The sequence below is a fragment of the Melozone crissalis genome, unplaced genomic scaffold (assembly GCF_028551555.1).
Source record: "Melozone crissalis strain CALT ecotype California unplaced genomic scaffold, PUWL_Pcris_2 ptg000019l_1, whole genome shotgun sequence".
Taxonomy (NCBI): domain Eukaryota; kingdom Metazoa; phylum Chordata; class Aves; order Passeriformes; family Passerellidae; genus Melozone; species Melozone crissalis.
Window position 1 is genome coordinate 25,258,726 of NW_026535797.1, and position 16,465 is coordinate 25,275,190.

Consider the following 16,465-nt stretch of genomic DNA (forward strand, 5'->3'; position numbering starts at 1 on the left):
CAACTCTGAAGTCAGGACAAGACTATGGGCTCAAATATTTAGGAATATAACTTGTGACAGCAGCAGGTGCAGTTTCAGAGATGGGCTTTACAATTGGAGATTGAAGGGAGAGGTAACTTAAAGACAGTTTTGGTTTTGATATGTTCACCTAACAGTTGGGGTCACAGTGTCATTCACAATGTGCAGATGTTGCATTGGTGCCAGTTATCCCTTTGCATTGTTTAGGCTACAGCTTTAATCTAACTCATGTTTCAGGTTGCATGATAAAAGCTTAAGGCTTTTATTATCATTATTTTATAGTCCCATTGATAGAAGAAAAATTGCAAGTGTGTATCCTAATCTCACAAGACCAAGCCACTGGAAAATGTATAACAAGTGGTAATTGCCTGATGTTTGTCCTGTGATGTTTCTTAACCCCATTTGCTTGACAGGACTTTTTCCTGCTGCTGTGTGTTAGTGGCTCAGTGAGGAGCAGCAGTGGTGCAAGTATCAGGCCAAAGAGATGTGCTAATGAGGAGGTTTTTATGCACAGCTTTCAAAGCAGGAGCTGCACCTGGGCTTCAGCAGTGCTGGTTCTGCAGCAGCATGACAAATGCCAGGGTTGCAAAGCTGGTGGTGTGTGCCTCAGCAGCAGAGCTGCCTTGCCTTGTGGGAGAAGGGAGGTTAGTGGGGTGTGTCTCCTCTCAACACCTGTAATGTTGTGGTGGCTCCCTTGGCCACATCTGCATTGCTGTGACTGCAGAGCTGCTCGAGGGTGTCTTTGATCTTGTCCTCTTCTATTTCTTGTCTCAGATCACCTGAATGGGAGATGAAATGATGACTTTTAGTTACCTACCATGGCGCAGTGGCTCCCAACAATCGTAAGATAAAAGTTTGGAGTACTTGCTGTTTGTAATAAGCTGCTTCAATTAAAACATTTGTTTCACTAGATATCCTTTCAGCCATTAGAAGTATTGGCCAGATTAAGGTTTTCTTCCTCTTACTTGACTTCTAAGGACTAATTGACAGAATATAAAAGGAGATTTTGAAATTCTAATACAGGACAATTTCTGGCACTTTTTTGTCTGTCTGCTTTTTGCTACCATTCCATGTTAGCTAGACTCAGCTCTTAGCCTTACAGTTAGTCTATAAAATGCTAAGTATATACATCTCTAGGAAAAAGTCTTATAGATTGTATCTGTTATGTCAATACTTCATAGTAGCACTGAAAGCTGCAAGTTCTTTATCCTTATCCCTGTATGGCTACAGGGATAAAATAGAGAATACTGCAAAATCCAGCTTGTCTATCAATACAGGATTTAAAAGGCAGCTCACCTTGTGATCCATCCTTGCCCAAGCAAAATTGTTATTTTGAATTTGTGTAATTTTTGTGTTAAGATGTGGGAAACTGCCACAAGATTTTTGAATTCCTGGTTTCAAGGTGATTGTTTTCATTTAGTGCTACACATCTGGGATAGTCCCATCCTGCTGGAAGCATTTGAAGTTTTCCCTGACCATGGAGTGAAACTGAAATGGTGCCCTTCAGATGCTTTACTCAAAGTCTCTGTGTGAAGGCAGCTTTGCTAAAATGGCTGCTTTATCTCGGCTTCTGGTTTGCTCACAGTACGGGCAGAGCAAATGTCTGCCTGCCTATGAGCATGGTACAGACTCTTTGGACACAAAAATGCTCTGGGACTGCCAGGTATTTGTGCATGGTGAAGTTGGACAAAGATGCTTTTACTCCAGGACTAGTTTTGCTATTTTGAGACTTGGTTATGCCACTGAGAGGAATGAAGCCTTCCTCTCTTTTTTATTTTATTCAACTAATGGTTTAATCAGCTTTTCACAGAGAAGGAAACTACTTGACTCTGTTTTTGGTGATCAATACAGAATGAACCTCTAATATCCTTTTCTCATTCACTAGAGCATTGCAGGCAGCATATTTTGGTAACAAAACCCACTTGTCTTTTTCACAAATATTAATCCTTCTGTCACAGACAACGTAAAATGAGGTTACCTGAATTAAGAAGTCTGCACAGAAGGCCCATTGAATTGTATTTCACCTCAGGACTTGTGTTATCATCTTGTAGAAGTTTGTGTAAGCTCTGAACTAGCTGTGATTCTTTAAAAGATTCTTCAAGAGTATCTGAAAAATAAGCAAAGAAATGGTAACTCTGAGCTGTTATCTGAAAAGAAACTATAAAGTGAATATGTTTCCTTTTTTAAAGAGAGTTCTGCACTGGCTTCATTTCCAACTGGCTATACAGGAATGTCTTGAGCATCTCTCTTCTGCACTGAAGAATTTCTGTGCTCTTTTCTGTACAGAATTTCTTTACTGGCGTTATTCTTGAAGACAGGAACAGTCTACTATTGACTGTATATAATTAACCTTGCAGTAAATTAAAACCTGCAATGATCAGTGCTAGAAAGGTTGCCTAAATGAGTTTGAGAGTTTTAATGGTAGACAAGCACTAAAATGGGCTCTTCAGTCTTATGTGTTGGTAAAGAAAATTGCAAATTTTAAGTTTATTTTTCTTTTCAGTTTACCTTTTGAGGTACGTAGGTTTCTGTGGTGTCTCTTTATTGTAATAAATTCAGACCTATTTTCAAGTTGTACAGGAAAAGCCTGAAAACATTTGTACCTAACTCTGAAAATTAGCTCAGGAAAAGTAGTTTGAATCTTTACCATTTTTTCACTTGTTTTATTTGCAGCTTCTACAATGCCTTTTTATTTATGCATCTGCTTTGTTCTTTCCTCATGTCTGTTTGAAGATTATTTCTGCTACTTAGTCTTCATTGTCCATTTGAGTATATTATTTGTCCTTCACTTGGCCTTTGTCATCTTTTTTTATCTCCATCACCTTCACTTTCCCCTTTTTTTATAGGTTTCTAGCATCATATTATGCTACTCAAATAGTGCCTGTCCACACAGCATGATAATTTGACTCTATCCTAAATGTAAAAAATCCTTCAGGTCATTCCCAAAGCCTATTGATTTTATGATCTGAATGGTAACAACCTTTATTTCATGCTGGAGAGCTAAATCTAGACAAGAAACGTGCTTTTTTGTACATGTTACCTAGAATTAACAGCATGACAGTATTTCTTAATAATTAAGGATCTTGCACAGATTTTAGGGGAAAAATACCTAAATCAATGGCAGATGCTATTGCCAAGGCTTTCAGAGCCTCATTCTGCATGGCATCTTGTTCACTTGTTGTCATGGAAACCAGATGCTTCACTCCTTGTGCTGCCTGGATGGCTTTGACCACTTCCTGTGAAAGCAAAGGTAAAACAGATGGAAATCTAATATAGGAATGGAGTAGAATGAAGAGGGAAATGAGATTGCACCCTTCAGCTTCTGAATAGAGGGAAATTCTGTTTGCTGCAGTGCAAACTGACAATATTCAAAGACTAGGGACAATATTGCTTTTGGCACTGATCATACATGTCTGCTTAGGGCTGGTCTAATATACCTGGAATATCAATACTTAGAATTAACTATAGATGCATATCTGTAAGATAAATATATATTCTGTCTCATTTCAATTTGTCCTTATTCCACTCTTCCATTTCAAGCCATCAAACTAGCAAGGATTAGTTTTGCTTTATCAAAGCCTGTGCAGAGAGTATCTACTTTTTTAGTCACTACCTCATAGTAAAGCATGGCTGGGATGCTTGTGTGTAATAGCACAATTTACAAAAAAGAAACCTGTTTGAAAATGCCAGCACGTAAAGATCATGCCAGATTCATCCGTCATGGATAAATGGGCTCTTTGGAGTTTCCGGAGGACTGACATTTAGGACAGCTCTGGGTTACTTTTACCATTTTAATTTGAAATATTGCCACGTATTTATGACCATAGAAAACTTTACCTGCTCATTACCATTTGTCAAGCCTTACTGGAGCAGGGTCAGTGTTGACAAGTGACAGTCAGTGACCATGGTGCTCATTCTGTGAGGTGTCTGTGCTTATGGAGTGCTTGGGTCTCCCCCTTACTGGTATTGAGGCAGAACGAGAGGTTCTCACTGTGAACCTTTTCATTATAGAGCTGTGTGTGCTGTTTAATCCCTAGCTCTGCCTACAAGCTTTAAGAACACTTGAGAAGGGTGAGGTAGAAATGTCAGAGCAGGGTTCTGGTACCTGGGATCTGTTGTGGTGCAGGATGGCTGCCAGCAGCCGGTTGGCCTCCCCGCAGATGCCGCTGTGGTCGCTGCCGCTGCACCACTGCACCAGCCTGTCGAGCAGCAGCGGGTCCTGCCCCAGGAGTTCAGCTGCATCCGCTGGGGAGAAGAGCATCACCAAGAGGCATTCAAAGTCAGAGCCCCCAGTCTGTCTGCCACAGGAATGCCAATGTAGAGTAACTGGGGCGGTGGACCTGTGCTCAGCAGCCTTCAAGAACGGTAATTGAAGCACTGAGCTGCTTTTAAAAGATCCTGGAAATATTTTCCAAAGGAATCATGCAGGGGAAGGACAAAATATACTGTGTCAATAGATCTGTCATTTTAAAGGGGCTGCTGAAGTAGGACTTAGAATAAGCAGCTTTCTCTCTTTGAAAACAAATATTCAGGAGGCCCATTCCTTTCCCACTTGGCTTTTGGCACTTGCACTTTGAGCCCTGCACAAATGTAAGTGTGGGCTCTGAGGAGCCTGTTCATGCTGTTTCGGTGATAATTTATTACTGTTGGTAGTGTGGGAAGCCAAGGCTTAGTACAGAATGGCAGCATGTCAGAAATTGGATGAGCTGAGTCTTAAGAATGTGTGTTGAACCATGTATAAGGCATTATCAGAAATTCCCTTACTGTGCAAGAGCCTTTTAATTTGCATTTCCCTGCGTTTCAGGAACCCTATCTCAAGACTTGCTAGAAATACTAGTGTCTGTGGTTGACATTTGAAAAAACCTCACTAGATAACTTGTCCTAGGAAGTGGAACTCTAATTATGTGAACATCTGTAACAGAAGGGATAGGTTTGATAGAGGCATCACCCTGCTCCTGTTCCTTTACCTGTCCCTTTCTCTGTGCACTGCATTTCTTTTGAGACGGGCTGGAAGAATCAGATGGAGCATGCACCAGAAGGTCAGTGTCAGTAAACCCATGATGGCTCTGGATATTTTCCAGAAGCTGTAAGTCAGCCCATGCTCTGTCTGTTTTGGGGAGGGAGATGGGGAAGTACACACACTTGCTTTTTAATTTGTCCAGTATGCTGAGGAACAATCCACATTTCAAAATCCCACAAGGAATCTGGGAGCTTATAGCCTAGCTGGCATACTTGGTTTTGAGACAAGAGTTACTGGGCATTGCAGAGCCACCTGCATGCTGTCTCCTGTAACACAAGACTCTTGTTTCTAGTCAGATGTTCCTTGTTAGTCTGCGGAGATCACAGTAATCCAGCTTAGTACAGGAAGGTGAAGTAAGAGGCTGGAGGACGGAACCAGTTTAAGAGATTTGTGGCAGAGGCAGGTTCTTTACTCAGTTTGACAGGCAGTAGAGCTCTTTGAGATAAACTCCAGTTAGTTACTCTTAACAGGAAGACCTTTTAACTTACAATTTATTCAAATTTGTCATTTTATAAGGTTGAACTTTCAGTTGTGCTGAAAGTCCTTTGGCTACTGAAGTGCACAAATTATTCTGCTCCTCTGAAGCCGAATGGTGGAAGAACCAGGAGTTAACATCTCTTTAGAGTAATGAAGCTGACAGATCTGCCTGCAGTTTTCTGTGGTTAGGAAGAAACCTGCCTCTTCTAGTCTGTAAGCCTCAGCATGCCTGCTGATAGTCAGAGTAATGAATTTATCCTAGATAAGGCAATTAACTAATTTAGTGTGGACTTCTTAGTAGATATGTGTTCATAAGAGTTTCAGGCTGAGTTAATTAAAGGCAATGTTAGCTCATGGGTAAACAGAATAGAAGGTAATTAAAAGTGGGAGAATTGTGTGTTCATAGGTGGGAATGGATAAACATTGAATCTCCTACATATTTTATTCTACTTTGCATTTTGATAACTAATTTACTTCAGATTCAGAAGTTGTACCTTGTGCCAAATTCTGACTTTGTATTAGGGCTGGTAAATAAAATTTTAAAAGATAATTTAGTGTTTGATAATTTAGATCTATGTTACTGTGATGTCTCAATTTTAAATGTTAAATGCCTTGTCACAATTGAGATATAACTTTGGAGAAATGACCTTACAATGACTTCTTCAAAGCCTCAGAACAAGAAGATGCTAGGTTTCTATGTGTCTTGCAATGTTCATTTCCTACCACAGTGAAATGTAAGTGAGAGCAGCTTTTCACTGGACTGGAAGTAGTGCAAATTAATAGAAGGACTAAATCAAAATTTTCTGTCATTCATGTTAATTTGATAAATGATGCAAATAATTCTCGTATTAAGTGGTGTCTGCAGTAGTGCAATGGAGTGCAGCATGGAATGTAGCAGAGTGAGGTTTTATCCTCTTCCATATAACTAATGAAGTATGTCTGTAATTGTCCTATGTCAGTTATCACTTCCCATCACAAAATGGTCTATTCTAACTATTCTAGTTTTAACTTATGCTATTCCTGCATATCAAGGAATCAGTACTGATTAGTGCTCTAGAGCAGCTGCTCTGGCAATGGGAAAGACCATACCAAACTGCACACTTGTTTTGTGTCACTGTCTGGTAAGAGCTAAGTAAGCCTAAGGATTAATTAAGATATTGAAGTGTATCTTAATGTAATTCCAACATTGCATTTTGAGAAATATGCACAATGATGTGCACAGTGAAGTACAAGTAGATAATCTAATACATTAACATGAAAATAAATTCAACATTTTAGCCACATGAGCAAGATAAAACTGGCAACATGTATAGAAAGACTGGTAGAAATTAATTTCTTCTGCCTTATTCCACCCCAGCTGCCTTTATTCCTTTTGTGTTCTCTAGTTCTTTATTGATTTGCTGTCCTGTGATTTGACATTAAAATCTGTCTCTTTTTTCATCAGACTCATGCCTTGCTGCTCTATCTCTGGTGAAAAAGATCATCTTTTTAGGCCTTTGCCTGTTCTCACTGACTGTTGCAGATGTGTTCCATGTGGTTTATTTCTCAACCACTCTGAGGCTGACTGGGGCAGTCTGGAAAGCGTGCAGCCTCTGGCACTAATCTCTGCTGGAAGCTCTCCAGATGGAGTGGAACTGGGTTAGCAGGACACTCGGGCTGCAGTCTAGCACAGCCTGTTTGGCAGGGCAGGGAGGAGGGAGCTCAGGGCTGATGTCAGTGAGCACTGGCAGGTGCCTACCTTGGCCATCTGCTAGTGTGCGTAGTGTCCCCAGGAGTTTGAACTGCACAGGAGGGCTCTCTGACCTCAGCAGCGCCTCAATCCGCTCGGCAACGCCCTCCTCCAGCATCTGAACCTTGCTGACAACTGAAGAATGGGAGAGAGGGGTTGAGTGAGGCTCAGTAATGGCACAAACATCTGAAAATGTAGAGATGACAACTGTTCTGAATTGTGTGCTGTGTTAGGATTCTGGTGAAAAGTCCAACTTGTTAGTGAGCTCAGAAATTAAGTCAGGGCTACCTGATTACTTGGATTTCTCTTTTGGGCTAAAGCTTTAATAGGAACAGCTCTTGGGTAGTTTTGGTCGCTTTTGGTCTTAGCCCTGCCCAGAATAAAGTACATAAAGCACAGCATTGCTGTTTCTCTTCCTTTTTCTAGTTGTAATAGATTATCCATCCACTTGCGCAGTCGCTGGAGGAAGCCTCTTCTGTGCTAGCTCACTTTAAGTGAACTGGGGGGCAGAAGTGATTTACTCAACTACATTTCTTGGAAAATTATTTTCTTTTTGTATTTGAGCTCACTGATGCCCTGTTGTTCATGCCTTTGTTTCTGTGCTTTCCTCTCATTTTTGCATCTCTGCTCCAGTGCTTGGTGCAGTAAATCCCTTGTAATAATCAGAAGCTTGTCTGCAAGGAGTTTTAATACTGCTTAACTGTGCCACCAAAAGCTGCTTCCTTCAGATCAATTTTTTTTCTATCTTCTGCATATATTTTTGGGGGAGTGGTGAGGAAGATGGGACAGTGAAATGAGGGGATTAACTGTTGTATCCCTCATCCTTTTATTGGGCAAATTGAAAAGCACAGCCTATTAGGTAACTTGCTCTTAATGTTCTTGTTCTTCAGTGGCACAGACTGACTCTTTTTACTAGATCATAATTACTTTTTAATTTTTTATAAGCATCTGCTATCTTTTAAGATCAGTGCTTGAATTGAAGAGTTTTCTATGTCTATTTCCAAGTGTTCACCCATATTTAATTCATGTTTATGGATTTGCACTCAGTGTCTTTCGTTTTTCTTTTTCAGGTAGCAGATTATATTGTTGAAAGTGATAGAGTTGTTTGTGTTTCTAGAAGTGTTTTTGTTAAAGAATACCTAGCAGATATTACAGATAAATTACAGATATTTTTATGAATTGATGATGAAAAGTATGTTATAGGGAGAGCATTTTATGTGTCCACACACTTGGAAACATCTAAAATGGTTTGTTATAACTTGAACAGAAGAGATAATCAAAATGCTGTATGTTGGTGTAGCCACATTTCTCCTCACAGAGAAAAGCCAGGCAATCTTCCCAAGAATATTTCTGAGACTGACATTCTCTGAACCTCAGAGAAAGGAAAAACAGTGCTTCTCTCATTTGCTGTGCCTGTGTTTGTGCAAAAGTAGAATGCAATATGGGGATTGTTTACCCAAAGTGATGTTGTTTTGTTTCCTTGGCCTATCAGGGCCAAGTATGTGTGTGTGTATGTTGGGACTGTTGGCTGACAGTCAATGGATGCTGTGCAGTGGAGTGCAGTTGATTGCTTGGCAGATTCAGTTTAGATGTAATATAGTATAGAATAATATAGTATAATAAAGTAATTAATTAGCCTTCTGATAAGATGTAGTCAGATGCATCATTCTCTCCCCTTCACTGGGGGTGAAAAAATCCACTATATACTGGTATTTTACAATTGAGTTGAGCCTTTTAAAATCCAACTTCAAAGAACATTAAGATTTACTAGTTCTGTATAATATGAATATTAGCTTTATAGAAGAGAAACTTAGACATCCCTGCCAGGTGTCTCCACCCCATTCTCTGTACTTTAGGCTGTGAATCCTGTTCTGATTTTTTTTTTTTTTCCTTGAGCTGCTATGTGCTATTAATACGAAACTAATGAAACTGCTTCAGCAGCAGGTAATGAGATTACCCTTTATAATATTTAAACTCTTTATGTAGATGAGGAATTGTGGTGGTGGTGTTCACAGGGGTCCCAGGAAGAGCGAAAAGGCAAGGATCTGACTCCATGTTTCAGAAGGCTGGTTTATTATTTTATAATATATATTATATTAAAACTATACTAAAGGAATAGAAGAAAGGATTTAATCAGAAGGCTTGCCAAGAATAGAAGTGGAATGGACTGATAACAAAAGCTTGTGACTCTCACAGAGTCCAAGCCAGCTGACTGTGATTGGCCATTAGTTAGAAACAACCCCATGAGACCAATCACAGATCCACCTGTTGCATTCCACACCAGCAGATAATCATTGTTTACATTTTGTTCCTGTGGCCTCTCAGCTTGTCAGGAAAAGAAATCCTAAGGAAAGGATTTTTCATAAAATGTTTCTATGGCAAGGAATTCCTGGTGAATTATTCAAATATATGTTTCTGCAGGGTAGGGGGGAAGGTCAGTTGTCCCTCAAACCACAAGGGACTGGCCCCGGTGATGGGCCAGGGCTGCAGGGATGCCCTGTGAGTGCAGAGGATGGCAGTGGGGTGAGTCAGGGGTGTCAGCTGTGCACCAGGGATGCCCTGTGAGTGCAGAGGATGGCAGTGAGTGAGTCAGGGGTGTCAGCTGTGCACCAGGGATGCCCTGTGTGTGCAGAGGATGGCAGTGAGTGAGTCAGGGGTGTCAGCTGTGCACCAGGGATGCCCTGTGTGTGCAGAGGATGGCAGTGGGTGAGTCAGGGGTGTCAGCTGTGCACCAGGGATGCCCTGTGAGTGCAGAGGATGGCAGTGAGTGAGTCAGGGGTGTCAGCTGTGCACCAGGGATGCCCTGTGTGTGCAGAGGATGGCAGTGAGTGAGTCAGGGGTGTCAGCTGTGCACCAGGGATGCCCTGTGTGTGCAGAGGATGGCAGTGGGTGAGTCAGGGGTGTCAGCTGTGCACCAGGGATGCCCTGTGAGTGCAGAGGATGGCAGTGGGTGAGTCAGGGGTGTCAGCTGTGCACCAGGGATGCTCCATGTTTGCAGAGGATGGCAGTGGGTGAGTCAGGGGTGTCAGCTGTGCACCAGGGATGCCCTGTGTGTGCAGAGGATGGCAGTGGGTGAGTCAGGAGTGTCAGCTGTGCACCTGGAACAGCGAGGCTCTGCAGGGCGCTGAGCGCAGCCTGTTGGACAGAGGCGTCCCCGCTCCGCACGTGTTTCTCCAGCAGGTCCAGCAGCTGGTGGATCACCCCCAGCTGGAACAGACGCAGGCAGTTCCCATCTGGAGAGAGGCAGAACCAAGCAGGTGAGAGAGGTGAGAAACACAGTGGCGCAAATGCAGAATTCAGGGAGTGTCTACCTTGACTCTTGTCATGTCTTGCTATGATCAAGACTATGGCTTTTGCATTGTTTTTTGCAACCTTCAGCTCTTTATAGAGAAGTGAACATCAGCTACCTGTAAACTGATGCTGAGACACTCCAGTGGAGAGCTTTTAAGGGACAATCACTGTCAAATTCAAAACCATAGGTTCCCCAGTCCCTTTCTTTCCCTCAGTGCTGCTGCATTTCCCACTATACATGTAGTAGAATACTAGTGGCATTTTCCATTTCTCACCAGGACAGTTTCAATGCTCTTTTAATTTTGCTATTCTACTGATTTAAGACACTATTGTGAAACCAGGGATCTTACCCACCAATGGTAAATCTGATTACTAGTTCTGTACTGCTGTTATTTTGTTTTCCATGAAATAAATTGTCATTAATGACTCCTTGAAAGAATTAGAGCTAGATTTTTCTTGCCTCTTTTGAGAAACCCATTTTCTGAAATGAAAAATCTATTTGTGTTGCACTCACATGAAGCTCGGAAAATGAGTTGACCTGGAGAGATCTGGTTTATTAAATCCCAGTGAAAGAGCAGATTTGTACATTCCAAAAAAACTACCACTTTTGCCCAGCAATGCTCTGCAGTATTTTGTCAGTGCATGTCTGGATCTCTCCTCCTGTCTGAGAACTTGCTCTGTATAGGTGGCAGCTTTGTTTTCAGAAGCTGCTTAACTCACTTTGTTAGGAAATGAGAAAGTTCTGCCAAAGAGCAAGAGGAAGCCCTCTGTGCTGCAGATGACCTCCTTTCTGAAGGAAGTTTTTTGAACATGCCATTTGGAAAATAACTTTTTGTATTTTGCTTTATGCAGTTTGTGCCTCAAGAGAAGTATATACCTGACACACGTGAACATCTTATTGTGTGCTTTTACCTTGTGAAAGCTGTTTGTTAAAAATGGCAAAACAGTGTGAACACTAAACAGAAAGACACATTCACCTGGAGTAAAGAGTTATCCATGGAACTGTACACACCTCATGCAAATACATGGTCTGGCCAAAAGTAGCTCTAGTACTTTGCTGCAGGAATAAACAGATGGGACTCAGTTTCTTCATGTAGAAAAGCCAAATGTTACAGCTCGTTTTGGTACAGTTTTCAAGAGCTCATGTATAACTCTAATTGGTTCATGACTTTCTTTCCCCTCAATTAATTAGTTAGAAAATGCCTGTGTGTGTATGTATAAGACTCTCTCTTTACCCAGGTGTTTACATATTTTCTTTGTGGATTCTCATGGGACAGACTCTTTGTTTTTTGCAGGTGCAAACGGTTCTCTTGCCAGAACACTTAGTTTTGCTAACAGCTTCTCATTCCTCTGATTCTTTCTTATGGGAACTTAGAGGCTTAGCTGATAATTCAGCAGAGCAAGGTCTGATTTTATAAGGCCTTTCTTTTGTAATTTCTCTTCTTGTATGCAACAGTACTTTTCATGGTTCTAACTGAATTTACAGACTGAGGTGTACAAACTTTTAATTTTTGTATGTATAGCATGTAAAAAGGGCCTTAGTAATTTTAACATTTCTGCTGGTTTGGATGTTATTTCCACCTCAAAGTCATAGACACTTCTGTTGTCTTTTGAATTAGTGCCTATGATTCTTTTAATCTCAATATTTCACTTAGTAGCCTGTTTTTCCTCTGTATTCTTACATATGTTAGATCAGAATTTATCAAATACTTGTAAAATGGAATTGGATATTTTCATGAGGGAACTGTCAGTCTGTGAAATAGTTAGGATTCTACTCACACAGAAATCTTTTGATACCTTTTTATGCATACATTCTGATGGCTTTGCTTGTCATTCAAGTGTTCTCTTGCCTAGTCCTAATCTTTGGAGATCAGAGTATATGAGGAAAATCACCCAGTCCTCTTTAAAAACAAGTTCCATAGAAATAGGTCACCTCATTTGGTCTGATAAAATTCTACAGGGAAAATATTTTGATCTTCATATACACTAACCTTAATTGAACTTAATTTCTCTCCTCCCCCACCTCTCAAACTGAAGAATGTCAGAACATTTTATTTTTTTCCTCTCATGTAGTAAAGTGCAAATAGGCAGAGCCCATTAGTGGTTGCCTTGCTTTGATTGTCACAGAGCTCCAAATTGCTTTTCTCCCCTATGGAGTTTTTGCTTGGATAGCAGCAGAACATTCAATTTAATGGCTCATAGTTAAAGTCTGATAGGAACAGTCACTTTCATAGCTGCAAAAGCTGTCTGTCATCTTTTCACTGCCTGGAAGTCGTTTGATGCTGAGAACAGATTTCCATAGGATTTTTTTTTCTCTCAGATTAAAAGCTGTGCATACATCAGTGGCACACACTGAGGCATGAGAGGGATTATTCACTTCTTCCACATGAAACATCTCATGCTGTTGTGGGGAAGATGGGGGGAGAAGAGTGAGTGACAAAGCAAGCCATTGAGCTGAGTAAATTGAAATAGCCAGTTCAAGGCACTGGGGGCACTTCTGTGGCCTTTGGAGAGCCCTGATGCACAATGGCTGATTCAGAGCAAGGTATGAGGCAAGGAAGAAAGGGACTCTATAAAGGTTGTGAGGTGAAGGTGAAGAGATGTGTGGGTGATAGTTTGCTTAAAAAAAAAAAAAAAAACAAAACCCCAAACCCCAACATTCAGATGTGAGGGAGTTTTTTCTAATTAAGCCCCTATTAATGCAGAAAGTTGAGCAATTTTGTTAATTGGGTTTGAAGCCAGTACAGTCGCTATCAGTGAGACAGGACAGGAAGTGTGGGAGGGGCAACTTTTGCTGACTGATAGAGCTCAGCATGCTTTCCAGGGGTCTGCTCAGAAGAGTATCTCTTTCTCTCTGCAGAGTATAAAGGCTCATTGCTTTCTATAATAGGAATTGAAAGATAAAATGGCTTATCTTGAGATTTCTTCCCATCTCAATGTCTGAGTAACCCTCCCTTCCTTAAAGTGATTTAAAACATAAAACAGCAGTAACTCTGTGGATTTTTTTGTTTGGGCTTTTTGTTTGTTTGGAGGTTTTTCTTGTGTTTTTGTGGATTTTTGGTAGGTTTTTTTTGGTGTAGTGTTGAGGGGTTTTTTTGTATTTTTTTTATTTCTATCAAATATATTTGCCATTAAGTATTTCCAGAGTCTCCTTTCTAATACAGTGTGGCTCAGGAAAAAAAATAAATTGCAAAGGCTTGCATATACTTGATCACCCCTTTCTTTACAATTATGCCCCCCCCACATTATTATAGTATCAGTAGCACCTGTAACTTTTAAGTATGCAAGTCTAGTCTGCAGAACAGAAAGTAACTATTTCAGAGCCAGAGAGTAGTGAAATCTGATAGTGTTGGGTTTCTCTGCACTCACAAACAGTGGCTTTCCATCTTTGAAAGGTAGAGAATAACCTGCCTTACAGTTTCTTTTCTAAAATTAGCAATAAGCCTTGCCCTTGGTACCTGCAAGTGTCTAGATGTAGTGCAAGTATCTGTGTTCTAAGAGATGATGCCATAGCCCTTAGTAAAAACCTGCTGTATGTACTTATTTGTGTTATGAGAAATAGAGAATATCTCATATCTGATTATAATTAACCCCCAACTGAACTGTTCTATCAGTCAGTGATGACTTAGTTTGTTGTTAAAGTTAGTAATTGAAGACCTTCATGTTGTTGATTACTTTGGGGTTGAGAATGGTGGCATGCAGTCTAAGTGGCCAGTTCTTGATGTTTTATTTTTTTAATCCATATTGCCCAAAATGTAGCATAGCAGTAATATAAACTAAGTTGCTGCTAGGCACAAGCTATAGGCTGTAGAAATGAAAAGTGTCATGCCTGAGAAGAATTCCTGCAAGGATGATAAGAGATTGTGAATAGGTCCCTGTTTAAGTAAAAGAAACCAACAGAAATAGAAACTCTTCTGCTAAAGGGACTTTTGGATGTTGATTCTTTATGTTCCTGGCCTGTAATATTCCCCTTTTTACCTCCAAGGAGCAGAGAGACAATGAGATCTGATGCAGCCTTCACAATGCATGTATCTTCAGCCTGGGAACTGCCTTGGAGCCTCAGCAGGATGTCAGACAGCACCTCTGGCACACCTGCATCCACCAACTGCACTTTCAGAGCATCTGTGGAGATCACAGTAAAAGCACATTAACAGGTTTTTGGCTCTTTGTGGAGGCATTTCAAACTAGAAAGCTGAAGCTTTGAACTTAAGCCAGTTGTTTTTCAGGTGCAGTCACTGGTTTGGTTTTGTTTGTAACAGCTTTCTGGAGTTAGGATAACACCAAGGCAGAATGAGCAAAGCTTTCTGCATTGGTCTTTGACATGTCTTGTGTTGCCAGTCATGAGTTCTCATGCCTTTAAAATCTGTGCCAGATATCTAGATATTTTTAGTGGAGCAGTGTCAGTGCTGGTTGCACTGCTGCTTAGATTATCCATCTTCACAGAGTCACAGAATATTCTGAGCTAGAAGGGATTCCAACAATTAAGTAAGTGGCCCAAACAGGGATTGAACTGGTACTTGTACTGGTTGTTTTGATTTATAAAATTAAAAAATTATCTGTGTTGCAGCTTTCCTCTTAGCCACCATGGAGAGGAAGTGTGAATCTGCTGTCTTTTGGATGTACTGAAATGCAGTGGAATGGTGCTCTCTCCTTCCTTTCCTTTGTTTTCTCACATGTTGTTTAGGCCAGGTTCTCGCATGTTCTTGGGGTTTATTTCTCCTGAAGGGCTTGCTGGTTCTGTTAGCAGGATCCCATGGCAAACTTGGGACCCAGAGCTTAAACCAGTACAAACCCCAGTCTCCCCTTGTTCCACCCACACCAAAAGGAGCCTTACCATTTTCTGCAAGTGCTTGCAGGACTTCAAAGACAATTTCTAACCTCTCATGGCTCTCTGCTCTCCTCAGCTGTTTCACCAGTTGTTCAGCAACTTTTGTCATGCTTAGAGCTTCCTTGGCTGAATCTGTGTATGTGATAAAGTCAGGATTTTTAATTTTTATTTGATTAAATGTTTAAAGATATCTCCCTACGATCTGAAGTGATTAGACACTGTCTTTGAAGGCTTTTCCTGTTCTTGTAGACTCTTCTGTTTCTTTGGACAGCACTGAGACAGCAGAACTCTACCCCTTCTCCCCGACAAGTTTTTTAACTCTTTCTCTGTAATTTCTGTAGACCTCACAGGCGTCAAATTAATCCTGGCTAAATTTCACTGACTCGTACAAGTCCATCTGTAGTATGATTATTTAATAGAACAATTGGCACATGTCAGTTTGCTGTAGCAGTATATTTTTTGCCTTGATTAGGTGATTCTAGCCTTGCTGGCATCCTAAATATCTGCAAAATGTATGTTAGCAAAGCTTGCCACTGTTTGACATAGAATACGTTTCAATTGAATATGGTATTAAATGATATAATAGGTATAACAAGGACAGACCTCCTTAGAGAATCATGTGACAGTGTGATATCATGTCCCCTTCCCTGCATATCCCCCCTAAATGCTGGAAGAAGTAGATGAAATTTTAGCCAGACCATATATAGAGAGTGGTAATAACTTTGTACTTGGTCTTTTTCTTCCATTACTACTCACAACTTGGGTAAAATAGGGCAAATATATTTTAAATTACGGGAGATGCTCTTGCTTCCAAAATTGTGTAAATGAAAATGGAAGCTGTTTTAGTAAGGTATAGAACCTTAATTATTAAATAAAAATTAATTTTTTTATTAAAAAGCTTTTAATGTACCAAATCTGAAGTAATTGAAACTGACAATCTATCATGTGAAGTTATGCCATCTCTTCATTTGGGGTCAAAAGCTGGCTGTTAAACTTAATTGTTTTAATGTAATATAAGTAATTGCTAGGACTCCATAAAAGAGTAGTTATTTCTCCAATCCAGATACTGTGGCCAGTTTCTCATTAGATATCAGGAATGTTT

At 40.5% G+C, this 16,465-nt stretch overlaps 1 pseudogene; it reads right to left on the reverse strand.

Annotated features, from left to right (window-relative positions):
- Positions 1 to 663: 663 nt before the first annotated feature.
- The window catches only part of LOC128937448 (rap1 GTPase-GDP dissociation stimulator 1-like), a 30,775-nt pseudogene continuing 14,973 nt past the window's right edge, over positions 664 to 16,465 (reverse strand).